Source organism: Henckelia pumila, chromosome 3 (genome assembly GCF_033568475.1).
Source record: "Henckelia pumila isolate YLH828 chromosome 3, ASM3356847v2, whole genome shotgun sequence".
Lineage (NCBI taxonomy): Eukaryota > Viridiplantae > Streptophyta > Magnoliopsida > Lamiales > Gesneriaceae > Henckelia > Henckelia pumila.
This window is the reverse complement of record NC_133122.1, coordinates 8,128,120-8,142,260: the sequence shown is the minus strand read 5'-3', so window position 1 is coordinate 8,142,260 and position 14,141 is coordinate 8,128,120. Positions and strand designations below refer to the sequence as shown.

At 36.2% G+C, this 14,141-nt stretch overlaps 2 long non-coding RNA genes across 2 annotated transcripts; both read left to right on the top strand.

The window, feature by feature from the left end:
• The first annotated feature begins 1,407 nt into the window (after positions 1-1,407).
• LOC140893357 (uncharacterized) lies at positions 1,408-3,736 on the top strand. Its single transcript, XR_012153121.1, has 2 exons — positions 1,408-1,585; positions 3,475-3,736. It is a non-coding gene; the product is annotated as an uncharacterized lncRNA (long non-coding RNA).
• A 4,581-nt stretch (positions 3,737-8,317) lies between these two features.
• Positions 8,318-10,647, top strand: LOC140886177 (uncharacterized). The gene is made up of 2 exons (XR_012151455.1): positions 8,318-8,495; positions 10,386-10,647. It is a non-coding gene; the product is annotated as an uncharacterized lncRNA (long non-coding RNA).
• Positions 10,648-14,141: the final 3,494 nt, after the last annotated feature.

The following is a 14,141-nucleotide window of genomic DNA, read 5'->3' as shown; positions in this document are numbered from 1 at the left end:
CTCAATCTGTTGTGCAATCTGGACCTATGTCTTCTTCTACTCCTACTACTTTGTCTGGTTCTCGTGGTTCACGAGGTACTTTCCATTTTGGGAAGAAGAAGAAGAAGGAGGAATTTTGCAGCCACTGTGGTGGGAAGGCTACTGGTGCTTGTTATATTTGTGGTGAGCAGGGATATCTGCGGAGAGATTGTCCTCAGCGTATGGGTTCTGCTAGTGGATCGGGATCACAGGTTGGATCTCAGGCTTCTACTTTTCCACGTCAGCAGACAGCACCACAGAGTTCTTCTGGTTACCGTCCACAGACTCAAGGGCAGGTATTTTCTCTGTCTCAGGAGCAGGCTACGGAGGGAAGCGATCGTTGTAGTACCTGTAATCCAATCTACTAAATCGCATTCATTAATTTAATAAATATTAAGATCATTATCTTTAATTTTAATTGATTTAAATTATTTATGTGAGTTATGTTTTTATTGTTTCAGTTTCTTTATTCAAATGATTTTTATCGTGCAGCTTACTTGTTTTAAGTATTGTAAAGATTTAAGCTTTCTTATTTAAATTATTTTAATTTCTTAGTTTATTCATTTAAATGATTTTAAATGTTTAGCTTAATTATTTTTAAGTCGTTATCTGTCTAAATCATTTTAAAGGTTTTTATGCCGTTAGTGCGTTTATTTAAATGACTTTTAATCGTTTGTCTAGTTTGTTTAAATTATTTTAATCGCTCTGCTTATTATTTAAAAATCTTAATTATTGTCCCGACATCAAAATATTTAAATTGTTGATTTTAATTTCTAAGTTAGTGTTTATGTAGTGCCTGGAATTTCCATGATTTAAATATTCATGCCTAAAATTTATTTTCAGTATGTATGTTTTTAATTTCTTAAAGTTAATTGTTTAAGTTTTAGTTAAAGATATCATTGCTTGATTTATTTGAATAAAATTCCTTGAATTGTTAGTTTAGTGAGTTTCTGTCCCGGCAGGCGACGATGGTGGGCTTCGGTGGTATATTATCAAGACTTTCGTTTTTTTTTAAGATTTTAAGTTAGAAGAAAAAGGGGATTTTGGCCAAAAATGTAAATTTTAAACTTTTAAGGGGTCGAAAAGCAAATTTATTATTTTCTTGGATTTATTCCTAGACTTTCCATAAAATAGGGTTTTATTAAATCCGGGCTAGTGTAATTTTAATTAAAAATGTTGAGAGTTGAAAATTTTAAACTTAGGAGTTTTTAAAGGTGAAAAAGTTGGAGGTAAAAAGTTGTAATAGTACAAGTAGTACTTTTAATAGTACAAAAGCAACTTTAAAACACTACACACACATTTTCACTCTCATTATTTCTCACTCAAACATTTTATAACACAAAAATTAAAACCCTATCCCCTCCTAAACTCTAGAGCCGTCCCCTTCCTCTCTTCTTGGAGCTCCCTCTCGGCCAACCCCTCTCTTCCACCTCTAGCCGCCGGCGCCGCCTCCCACCGCCGCCTACACCACCGGAGAAGCTTCACAAGGAGCTTAGCTTGGAGTTTAGATTGTGTCCAGCCCTCTTCTCCCTTTTATTTTCGAATTCTCTTGGTAAAAGATTGGAAGGCAAGTGTAGACTTTTCTTGGGCTTTCAATCAAGCTATTATGTATTTGCTCCTAGCTTCTTTTTAAATTTCGAAATGACTATGATTTTTAGCATGTATGACTTGATACATTTCTGGAATTTTAGATTTTTATGTGGGATTTTCGAATTTATGCATTAGATTGAGTTTTAAGTTGATAAATGGTGAGTTGTGTTGGAAAGCTTAAGTCATTTTGCATGAATGAAGTAAATTTCGAATTTCCAAAAATTGGTGTGCCCTATTTTCGAAAATTTACATGTGTAAGGGATGGAAATGAAGTGTGTTTGAAGCATTTTGATGTATTGCATTGGTCTTGATTGTTTGCTCTTGAGGTTGCCACTTTTTGGTGCAAAATCATGTAAATTTTGATATGTGATGTCGAAGTGAAGAAGTGGGCTGCCCAAGTGTTTGATGTAAGTCCTAAGAGATGGTTTTAAGTGTGTTTGATGGATTGGAGTGGTCTTAGAAGCAAGGGTGCATGATTGGTGAAGGTTTCACAAACTAGTAGGGCATTTGAGGTGTCTAGTTTGGTCAGGGCAGTCTGAATTCGGGGCAGGGCAGTTTCCTGGTCGAGGTCTGTGTCGATTCTGTTTTGTCCTAAGTTTAGTTCATGACGTTGCGGTCGTGTCGGTATAAAATGGGCTTAATTCGGATAAGTATTCAATAAGTTATGAATTTTTGAAGTTTAAGTGTCGGTGCAGAAATTTATAGTCAAAAGTGGGCTGTCCGGGATGGGTTGTTTGGCATTTTGTATAAGAGGTCAAAGGAAGTTGAAACCTGGTCATATGGTAAATTTTAAGAGTTAGGAATGTGTCGGTTCAAGCGGGACGGGTTTTGGTTAAGGCATGAGTGAGAAAAAGGGTTTTTCAGTTTTCTTGCTTGGTCTAAGTTAAAAAGTTAGGACTTTGGCAAAAGAGTAAAGTCTTGAGGGTTAGGGGCAGCCACTCGTTCATCGTTCTCACATGCAATGGAGTCGAGTCTCATTCTTGAAGTTGCACGTTCGTGTGTGTGAGTTTTATTCTTGATGCCAAAGAAAAATTTAAAGAAAGTCTCTTTGAGTCTTGCATGCCAATGCATAATTGAGTTGAGTCTCATATCTTAAAGGTTGCATGTTCGTGTGCATATGGCATGTTCTTGAGAAAAATAAAGTGAAAGGAGGTCTTTTCATGTATGCATGATTAAAAAGATGTGAGTCGAGTCTTAAAGTAAATGTTTTTGAATGAAGTGATTTGTTTGTGACAAAGAGGGGTGATGTTAGGCCGGGGGATGCCTCGGTCTACTCACCAAGAGGTTACAGAGGTTTAGGTAGGGAGCAAGAGACATCTTGTCTACCCTACCCACAGAGGGGCAATGTGGGATCGGGAGCAATCTCGGTCTCCTTGTCATAGAGGGGCAATGTGGGATCGGGAGCAATCTCGGTCTCCTTGCCACAGAGGGGTTAAGTTCGTCGGGAGAAATCTCGTCGTCTTGCCGGCATAGTGCACTGCAGCCATGATCATGATCGAAACAGAGGGTCACAAATCAAGGAACTGATTTCTAAGAGGAAAAAGAAAAGAGAAGTTTAAAAGTTAAAGTTTAAAGTTTCAGTTTGACTCGTCTTACGTTGATGTCAGTCAGTCATGCATGAGGTTAAGAAAAGTATGAGGTTAAGTAAAGCATGAGGTTTATGTCAAGAAAGTTGAAAGTCTTCTATAACGTGAGTTCATCAATGCATGTTTCCTATACACTCTAGTTTCATGCATATTTACAGTTAAAGTTCAAAAGTATACTAAGTATCATAGTTTGAGTAAAGCATCATCTATTTTTAAACCTTGATATTCAACTGTTTATGCTTGTTGAGTCTTTAGACTCACTACGCTTGTTTGATTGCAGGTGATGAGTTTTATGTTGAGGCGATGGAGGGGCAGGATCCACTGGGTTGAGGCCACTGGTAGTGCGAAGCCCAATGACCGTCGCTATTGCATGTTTAAGTTTTCCGCATATTTACTCTGTTATGTAATAATGAAGAGTTATTTGAGTACTTACAGTGTTTTTAGCCAGGATGTGTATTCCCTGTGCTACAGTTGATGATTTGTAGTATGCCATCACCTATGCATGTTTATGTTTAACGCACTCTTTTAAATTCCTTAGTTTACTTTATGCTGTAACCGGGAGGTGGTTACTAGGATTGCATGTTTATGTTTAACGCACTTAAGTTTTACGTCAGTTGCTTTTCCTTACTTGAACTGCTGACTGGGTTAAGATGGCTTGTTTGCTTTGCAAACAAGTCATGGCAAAATTTTTATAAATCCGTAATTTCCTTTAAATTAAATAAAGCATAGAGGTTAGGGTCGTTTCAGTTGGTATCAGAGCACGGTCTTGGTTTGGGCTGAGCCTACTGCCGGTTGCCGAAACTCAAGGGATCTCGCCTCAAAGTCTGTAAGTTTTAAGTAATTTTATATGTTAGACGCATTTGAGTTATTACTTTAAATGTTTTGATGTCATCCTTTTTAAAATATTTTCAAATTTGATGTTTAATTTATTTAAATGTGTAACTCAATGTTTTATTATTTAAAATTTCTTTAGTAGTTAAAGTGTACTATTTGACTGTCTATATTTTTATAGCATGCGAATTCAAGTTAAACGAAGTGGGTGCACCAATATTCCTTCCAATTTTGGACATTACGTGGTTGTTGTTTCAGTTATTCAGTAGTGTTAGCAATTTTGATGAGTTGTAGGAGTTTGTCAGAAATATTTAACTTGCGCATTAAGAGATAGTAATTGTGTATTACTGATGTAGGTTGTTTTCTTATATTGGATTCAAGTCGGATGCAACTAAGTGCATAGTTTGTTTAGAATTTGATAAGACGTATGTTTTGGCCAGTTAAGTTATTGATTCGAATCTGTGCAAAGACTTGGGATACGCACTTCGTTTTATATTTTTATGGATAGTTTGAGTTTTCTTTTGTTCTTTTGCGGCAATTATGTTTTTGGGAAATAGTGAATCGGTTACTAATGAGTCTTTCGATTATGTGAACTACTATTTCGATCATTAATTCTTTTTCTTCTTTTGTGCTCATATCCATCACAACATCTACTTTTGAGTATCCAAAATCTCTCTGCACTTCCTTTGTGCATTTATGAAATCGTATGACGTCAGTCAACTTTATATTCTACTACTTTGACATTGGTTGAACTTTTAATAAGACCATGTTCGTATTTCACATTTCTTGAAATTTTCTCCAGTACTAGAACCACACATGTTGATGCGAGTAAGCATCACTTTGTATTTTTATTGGTGATCTACTTGCGTTGTGTGGTTGACTCCTGAATATGTCTTTGTACCGTTGTTTCCCTAATTATTGATTTGTGTGGACTACTCTCGATTGAAGTCACACTGTCTACCCTTGATTGTGCTTTGATTGTTTGAGCATGATGCCATTACTCTTGATGAGTTATCACTAGATTTGTTATCTTGTTGGCTCATATTTATTATTCATGGAGCCTCCATTATTATTCATTCATCTCTAGACTTGAATTATGAGTGAGTTGTTTTCACTTATCCAGGTTGGTATTCTTCAGCTCGCTTCTTTGTAATGCTTGCATTATTTTGTTTCGTATTAAGCAGCATTACATGTGTATTTATTTCCTTTCATGATCCATCACGGCGAATTAGTTGAGTGGATCACACTTTCGGTTATCATTCCGACTTCTTGAATAGAAAAATCGACTCGTAACCGCATAGTGAGAGTTTAGACTGTTGGAATTTAGTAATAGTGCTTGATAAAATCCTAAGTTGCAGCTGCGTTACGAGGAATGTTGATTATCAATTATATCAAGTCCTAGCAGGAAGACTGCTAGTTAGTGAATTAATTGAATGTGTTGCTTAAATTTTTGTCAGGATCATTAAGAGTGAACAGACGATTTTTGGTAAACAGATTGGGTGTGATAATAACCTGACTATGATTTAGAACATTGAAGGAAAATAGAGCTGTTCCTAGAATACTTTTGGGTACTTTATATTAGCGTTCTAAGATCTTGTGAATGTCAACTGATAAGACTATTGCACCAACCTTGGAGGTAGAAGGATGAATAGAATTTTCAAGTAGTTTTATTTTCTGGATAAGATGTAGATTTATTTCTCGGTGAAGTACTAAGGAAATTGAGAAACCCTTCGAGGTGTCCAGTGGTATGCTAAGTTCTTGAAATTTGAATTCAGGTTGTACATATAAGAATTTGGAGAATTTTGGATTTTCAAACATGCTGTCAAATTGAAATAGAAATTTGAGATATGTCTTCCGGTGATGTATAAGAATTATTTGGTACTTAGGGACCGTCTAACCCAATAAGTGGATTATAATTTGTGGTATGTTTTGTCTTCAAAGATAAATATAGATTTCTTAGTCGTTGCGTCTGGGATAGAAAAGGTGGATAAATCTATTCGGAAATCTTAATCAGAGTTGAACTTTCGGTATAATCAAAGAGGCTAGAGGTGAACGTGTAAATTGATGAATGGATAATTGGGATCTGTTTAGGCATCTATTTGGATTCTATATGTTAACGGCTATTACCATGGGAATTGAACAACAGTGGATTTTAAGGTTATATTACCTTTTCAAGGATTAGATTAGATTTGTTTACAGGAATGGGCCAATCGATCCTAAGATGAGGAGAGTCACTATTTTCCACTTGAAGGTTAACCGAACTAGAGTCGTTGCTTAAGAGAACTTTAATCATCCCTTTAAGCGTTGTGAGTTTGGTAACTAATAAGGGATTGAGCATAGTCCAATAGCATTAAGTAAATCATTGCTAACAAGCGGCGTAGACCTGTAGAATTTAAAAATTGGATGTTAAGTTGTTCTTGAAGGTATCGTTTCGTAATATTGTTGATTTGGGAGTATAAGGAAATTAGCTTGATTGTCGGTACTTATGCAGTTGTTGAGGAGATAGGTAATTTGTTTTATCTTTTGAGATGGCACAGAGTTGTTAGTGATACCTGACAGGTTTCATGTATCGATGTTGGGGAAGTATGGGTAAAATTCATATCATATCCTAAGGTCTAATGAGATAGAATTGTATAGTCCCTAAGCTATCCTATTTAGAAAATTTTAGTGTTTAGTCGCTAAGTATTTTGGGAACTTGAGAATTCCTTAAGAGTTCGAATTGTATATCATGTAAGTTAAGTCTACTTAGTAAATAGACATTATGCATAGCTTCGTTGTTAGAAAGTTTTTAAGTTTAGTAGAAGTCGACATAATTTATTTATGGGTTATATGAACTCTATTTCTTGGAATTCTGACGTAGGGATTAAGGTTAGCAGATGTAAGTTGTGCAATAACTTAAAGATCTAAGAATTTGTAAGATGGAGAACTTATCAGTTGTAGTAAGATGACGCTTTTAAGTTTGTATATTTGGATCGAAAGTAGATTTGAGGAATGATAGAATTTTTCTCGAGGATAAGACCACTTGGAAACAGGTAAGAAATGTAAATTTTATATTGCAGTAGGAGTTAGTCCAATTCGTGAGGATATAAATGTCAATAAGCATCATAGTGCGCAGAGTAAGCTATTAGTGTCAACTCAGGTGAGTGAAGAGATAGAAAAGTTGATGTTACTTAGTCGTACGTGTCCAGACCTAGTTAGAATGTCCTGAATTTCGAGGACGAAATTTCATTTAAGGGGGGAAGGAATTGTAGTACCTGTAATCCAATCTACTAAATCGCATTCATTAATTTAATAAATATTAAGATCATTATCTTTAATTTTAATTGATTTAAATTATTTATGTGAGTTATGTTTTTATTGTTTCAGTTTCTTTATTCAAATGATTTTTATCGTGCAGCTTACTTGTTTTAAGTATTGTAAAGATTTAAGCTTTCTTATTTAAATTATTTTAATTTCTTAGTTTATTCATTTAAATGATTTTAAATGTTTAGCTTAATTATTTTTAAGTCGTTATCTGTCTAAATCATTTTAAAGGTTTTTATGCCGTTAGTGCGTTTATTTAAATGACTTTTAATCGTTTGTCTAGTTTGTTTAAATTATTTTAATCGCTCTGCTTATTATTTAAAAATCTTAATTATTGTCCCGACATCAAAATATTTAAATTGTTGATTTTAATTTCTAAGTTAGTGTTTATGTAGTGCCTGGAATTTCCATGATTTAAATATTCATGCCTAAAATTTATTTTCAGTATGTATGTTTTTAATTTCTTAAAGTTAATTGTTTAAGTTTTAGTTAAAGATATCATTGCTTGATTTATTTGAATAAAATTCCTTGAATTGTTAGTTTAGTGAGTTTCTGTCCCGGCAGGCGACGATGGTGGGCTTCGGTGGTATATTATCAAGACTTTCGTTTTTTTTTAAGATTTTAAGTTAGAAGAAAAAGGGGATTTTGGCCAAAAATGTAAATTTTAAACTTTTAAGGGGTCGAAAAGCAAATTTATTATTTTCTTGGATTTATTCCTAGACTTTCCATAAAATAGGGTTTTATTAAATCCGGGCTAGTGTAATTTTAATTAAAAATGTTGAGAGTTGAAAATTTTAAACTTAGGAGTTTTTAAAGGTGAAAAAGTTGGAGGTAAAAAGTTGTAATAGTACAAGTAGTACTTTTAATAGTACAAAAGCAACTTTAAAACACTACACACATTTTCACTCTCATTATTTCTCACTCAAACATTTTATAACACAAAAATTAAAACCCTATCCCCTCCTAAACTCTAGAGCCGTCCCCTTCCTCTCTTCTTGGAGCTCCCTCTCGGCCAACCCCTCTCTTCCACCTCTAGCCGCCGGCGCCGCCTCCCACCGCCGCCTACACCACCGGAGAAGCTTCACAAGGAGCTTAGCTTGGAGTTTAGATTGTGTCCAGCCCTCTTCTCCCTTTTATTTTCGAATTCTCTTGGTAAAAGATTGGAAGGCAAGTGTAGACTTTTCTTGGGCTTTCAATCAAGCTATTATGTATTTGCTCCTAGCTTCTTTTTAAATTTCGAAATGACTATGATTTTTAGCATGTATGACTTGATACATTTCTGGAATTTTAGATTTTTATGTGGGATTTTCGAATTTATGCATTAGATTGAGTTTTAAGTTGATAAATGGTGAGTTGTGTTGGAAAGCTTAAGTCATTTTGCATGAATGAAGTAAATTTCGAATTTCCAAAAATTGGTGTGCCCTATTTTCGAAAATTTACATGTGTAAGGGATGGAAATGAAGTGTGTTTGAAGCATTTTGATGTATTGCATTGGTCTTGATTGTTTGCTCTTGAGGTTGCCACTTTTTGGTGCAAAATCATGTAAATTTTGATATGTGATGTCGAAGTGAAGAAGTGGGCTGCCCAAGTGTTTGATGTAAGTCCTAAGAGATGGTTTTAAGTGTGTTTGATGGATTGGAGTGGTCTTAGAAGCAAGGGTGCATGATTGGTGAAGGTTTCACAAACTAGTAGGGCATTTGAGGTGTCTAGTTTGGTCAGGGCAGTCTGAATTCGGGGCAGGGCAGTTTCCTGGTCGAGGTCTGTGTCGATTCTGTTTTGTCCTAAGTTTAGTTCATGACGTTGCGGTCGTGTCGGTATAAAATGGGCTTAATTCGGATAAGTATTCAATAAGTTATGAATTTTTGAAGTTTAAGTGTCGGTGCAGAAATTTATAGTCAAAAGTGGGCTGTCCGGGATGGGTTGTTTGGCATTTTGTATAAGAGGTCAAAGGAAGTTGAAACCTGGTCATATGGTAAATTTTAAGAGTTAGGAATGTGTCGGTTCAAGCGGGACGGGTTTTGGTTAAGGCATGAGTGAGAAAAAGGGTTTTTCAGTTTTCTTGCTTGGTCTAAGTTAAAAAGTTAGGACTTTGGCAAAAGAGTAAAGTCTTGAGGGTTAGGGGCAGCCACTCGTTCATCGTTCTCACATGCAATGGAGTCGAGTCTCATTCTTGAAGTTGCACGTTCGTGTGTGTGAGTCTTATTCTTGATGCCAAAGAAAAATTTAAAGAAAGTTTCTTTGAGTCTTGCATGCCAATGCATAATTGAGTTGAGTCTCATATCTTAAAGGTTGCATGTTCGTGTGCATATGGCATGTTCTTGAGAAAAATAAAGTGAAAGGAGGTCTTTTCATGTATGCATGATTAAAAAGATGTGAGTCGAGTCTTAAAGTAAATGTTTTTGAATGAAGTGATTTGTTTGTGACAAAGAGGGGTGATGTTAGGCCGGGGGATGCCTCGGTCTACTCACCAAGAGGTTACAGAGGTTTAGGTAGGGAGCAAGAGACATCTTGTCTACCCTACCCACAGAGGGGCAATGTGGGATCGGGAGCAATCTCGGTCTCCTTGTCATAGAGGGGCAATGTGGGATCGGGAGCAATCTCGGTCTCCTTGCCACAGAGGGGTTAAGTTCGTCGGGAGAAATCTCGTCGTCTTGCCGGCATAGTGCACTGCAGCCATGATCATGATCGAAACAGAGGGTCACAAATCAAGGAACTGATTTCTAAGAGGAAAAGGAAAAGAAAAGTTTAAAAGTTAAAGTTTAAAGTTTCAGTTTGACTCGTCTTACGTTGATGTCAGTCAGTCATGCATGAGGTTAAGAAAAGTATGAGGTTAAGTAAAGCATGAGGTTTATGTCAAGAAAGTTGAAAGTCTTCTATAACGTGAGTTCATCAATGCATGTTTCCTATACACTCTAGTTTCATGCATATTTACAGTTAAAGTTCAAAAGTATACTAAGTATCATAGTTTGAGTAAAGCATCATCTATTTTTTAAACCTTGATATTCAACTGTTTATGCTTGTTGAGTCTTTAGACTCACTACGCTTGTTTGATTGCAGGTGATGAGTTTTATGTTGAGGCGATGGAGGGGCAGGATCCACTGGGTTGAGGCCACTGGTAGTGCGAAGCCCAATGACCGTCGCTATTGCATGTTTAAGTTTTCCGCATATTTACTCTGTTATGTAATAATGAAGAGTTATTTGAGTACTTACAGTGTTTTTAGCCAGGATGTGTATTCCCTGTGCTACAGTTGATGATTTGTAGTATGCCATCACCTATGCATGTTTATGTTTAACGCACTCTTTTAAATTCCTTAGTTTACTTTATGCTGTAACCGGGAGGTGGTTACTAGGATTGCATGTTTATGTTTAACGCACTTAAGTTTTACGTCAGTTGCTTTTCCTTACTTGAACTGCTGACTGGGTTAAGATGGCTTGTTTGCTTTGCAAACAAGTCATGGCAAAATTTTTATAAATCCGTAATTTCCTTTAAATTAAATAAAGCATAGAGGTTAGGGTCGTTTCAGATCGCATGTTGGCAGGTACCATTCTGTTATGTGGTATTCCTGCACTTGTCTTAATTGATACTGGAGCGTCGCATTCCTTTATTTCTAGTCATTTTGTTAAGAGACAGATTACCTTATGTATCATTAGATATGGATTTAGTTGTATCTACTCCGCTGGAGCATGAGGTAGTAACTAAGCGTCTAATGATGGGTTGCCTTCTAGAGTTTGGGGGTAATGTGTTATCGGCTAATCTAATGATATTAGCGATGGCCGATTTTGATTGTATTTTGGGAATAGATATGCTGACTTTGCATCACGCTACTGTGGATTGTTATCAGCGTCTGGTGCAGTTTCATCCGGATGAGGGTGATAGCTGGTACTTTTATGGTGAGGGTGCGCGACCTCCGATGCCACTTTTATCAGCTCTAAAGGCATGTCATGTCTTAGAGTCAGGTGGGGAGGGCTACCTCATCTATGCAGTTGATATGTCCACGAGTAGTCCGGGTATCGATCAGCTACCGGTTGTCAGCGAGTGTTCTGATGTATTCCCTGATAAGATTCCTGGTTTTCCTCCGGTTCGAGAGGTTGAATTTGGTATTGATCTAATACCAGGAACTACGCCTATATCTCGAGCACCTTATCGTCAGGCACCGTTAGAGATGAGGGAATTGAAACAGCAGTTGCAGGATCTGCTTGATAAGGGATATATTCGTCCGAGTGTTTCTCCGTGGGGAGCACCTGTGTTATTTGTCAAGAAGAAGGATGGATCGATGCGATTATGTATTGATTACAGGCAACTGAAAGAGTTGATGCCCCGCTAGCCAAGTTGTGGCTAAGGGCTTTGAGAGTCTCTTATTGTAAACAATCTTTGTTTAATATAATTTACATTCATTAATGACATTTTCTTTATCTTTCTTCATAATGTTATATTGTGATATACTATTGTTGTTTTGATAAAGACCTTGAATATACTATAGTGTAAGTAAGATGAGATAGTGAATAAAGAGAGATCACTATCATGAAACACATCTTATAGTCACTGTATATTCTAAACAGTTCCTAGTCAATTGAGCCGTCCGCATATAAGGATAAGGATCGCTCAAGATCGAGACTAGCATTTGCGATGCCAAGTACCACGTTTCATTGGTATGGAACATAGAGATGTTTAAAGCATGCAAATGGACATTCATATGATGAATGATCGAAATACCCTATTCGGACTTTCCAAGTGGTTATTATTAATTGAGTGGATAAGTCCGCGGTTTTGGTTGTACACCATTAGTCCTTACTACTTGAAACATCATGGAGACTCTATATGCTAGTACTATACTTTGACTCGTTTACCGACTCTATGAGGGTCATCAGGTGTCGGGATTGGGTACAGTTACGACACATATAGGAGTCGATGCTTTGTTGTCAAGGATTCACCACACGCTTGCGAGTGTGGATATCCTATGTGATCTGAGGAGATATTAGTGTGACAAATCTCTGGCCAGAGTACTCGATGTGATTTAGGTTACTTGGTTTCCTAGTAGCACATGCGATGTCACTATTTGATCTTCAAGATGCATTACATAGTTATCGAATCTCGAACGACTCTCGATGTACCAATGGTTGTTGATTCGATCGGGATATATGGATGAAAGGACCGTACTGTACGCTAACCAAAACCTACTGGTTCTTGCAGGCACTATCAGTGATACCTAGGAAATCATGGGGCGATGTTGCTAGACGCTCTTACCATGATTCGATGGGTAAGTCGGAAATTATTGTTCCGAGTCACAAGGAGTTGTGAGCCCACGGCTAGCTGTATCCCTGAACCATTGAGGGTCACACAAGTAATGGATTACTAATCCCCGTTGAGATAGTTAAATTTAAAGAGTTAAATTTAATGAAAGAGAAGTTGGACTTCTTAACTAAAGGGAGTGGAATTTCCTAAAAATGACATAGGGATGGGCATTTTTGGAAATCACTGAATTCGGATTCAGAAAAATTATCTTGACTTTAAAAGGTGCAGAAATGGTTTCTATGCACATTGGTGAAATTAGTTTATCAATCGGAGTCATGATGAATTTTATATTAATTTCTATAATAACAGACTTGGCTTGTTGGGCTTAAGTTATGGATTATGGGCCCTAAGGAGTTAGTGTCCTAATAGACATATAACTTAATCCAGTCTAGAAATTATAAATACATGATATGCAATTTTCAAAAATCACAAGTTATTCCAAGCTTGATTTTTCAAAAATTACACAAAATAGAAAAAGGATTTTTCAAAAATCCACTCTCCCTTTTTGAGAGAATCCAGTCTGTGATTTTTATGAAAAATTACATTCTGAACTGACAGATCAAATCTGTTTAATCTCTTCGATAAACATCTGATTGATTTCTAGTGCAATCAATCAGAGGGTTTTAGTTTTCTATTCGTGGACCTAATTCCGGAGATTGATCGAGCAAGTCATCAGTTCCTGGGATTTACAACAAGAGCAGATTTAATCTGTTGGAGTCCATAATCAAGCCATAGCTTGAAGAGGTAAAATATTAATTGTTATTATTATTTTACTTACATAATTTAATCGTTAGGATTTGATACCCATGATATGGAATCGTTCCATATAAAAAATTTTAAACTTCCGCTGCACTGGGTATCAGATCTATGATCTGAAAACATTTTCCAACAGTGGCGTCAGAGACAGGTTGCTCTCAGATCAAACGATTAAAATTAATCGATTGTACAAAATTTTTAGCCTCGGTTTTTTGAAACAAAACAAAATTTTAAATTAAAATTTTTGAAGGGCAACACGGGCAGCGATTGTCGCTGCCCAGGGAAGCGACTTGATCGCTGCCCAAGGGCAGCGACGAGCTGCCCAGCTTCACGTGGGCAGCCCTGTCCCACGTGGAGGTGGGGCTGCCCGGAAACGTCCCGGGCAGCCCGAAAAATTAAAATTTGATTTTTTAATTAGAATTTTAAATTTTTAAAATTTTAGTTTTTGGTCCGATCGAAAATTGTTTTTGATTGGTTCACGAGGAATCGGGTCAAATTGTTTGAGTCCGAAATTTTTAAAATTGATTTTTGGATTAATTTGCATTTTTGGAAAATTTATAAATTTTATCCGTTAAATTAGATTTTATAAAATTAATTATTTTGGTACAATTGATGATAAGATATGATTTTATGTATATATTAGATAAAATTTGATTTTATCTTTTAATTATATTGCCATTGCATGTTATCCAATGATTTAATAATTGAATTAAATATTGGATAAAGGATGATCGATTGCCATGACCAATTTTGTAGGTGTATGT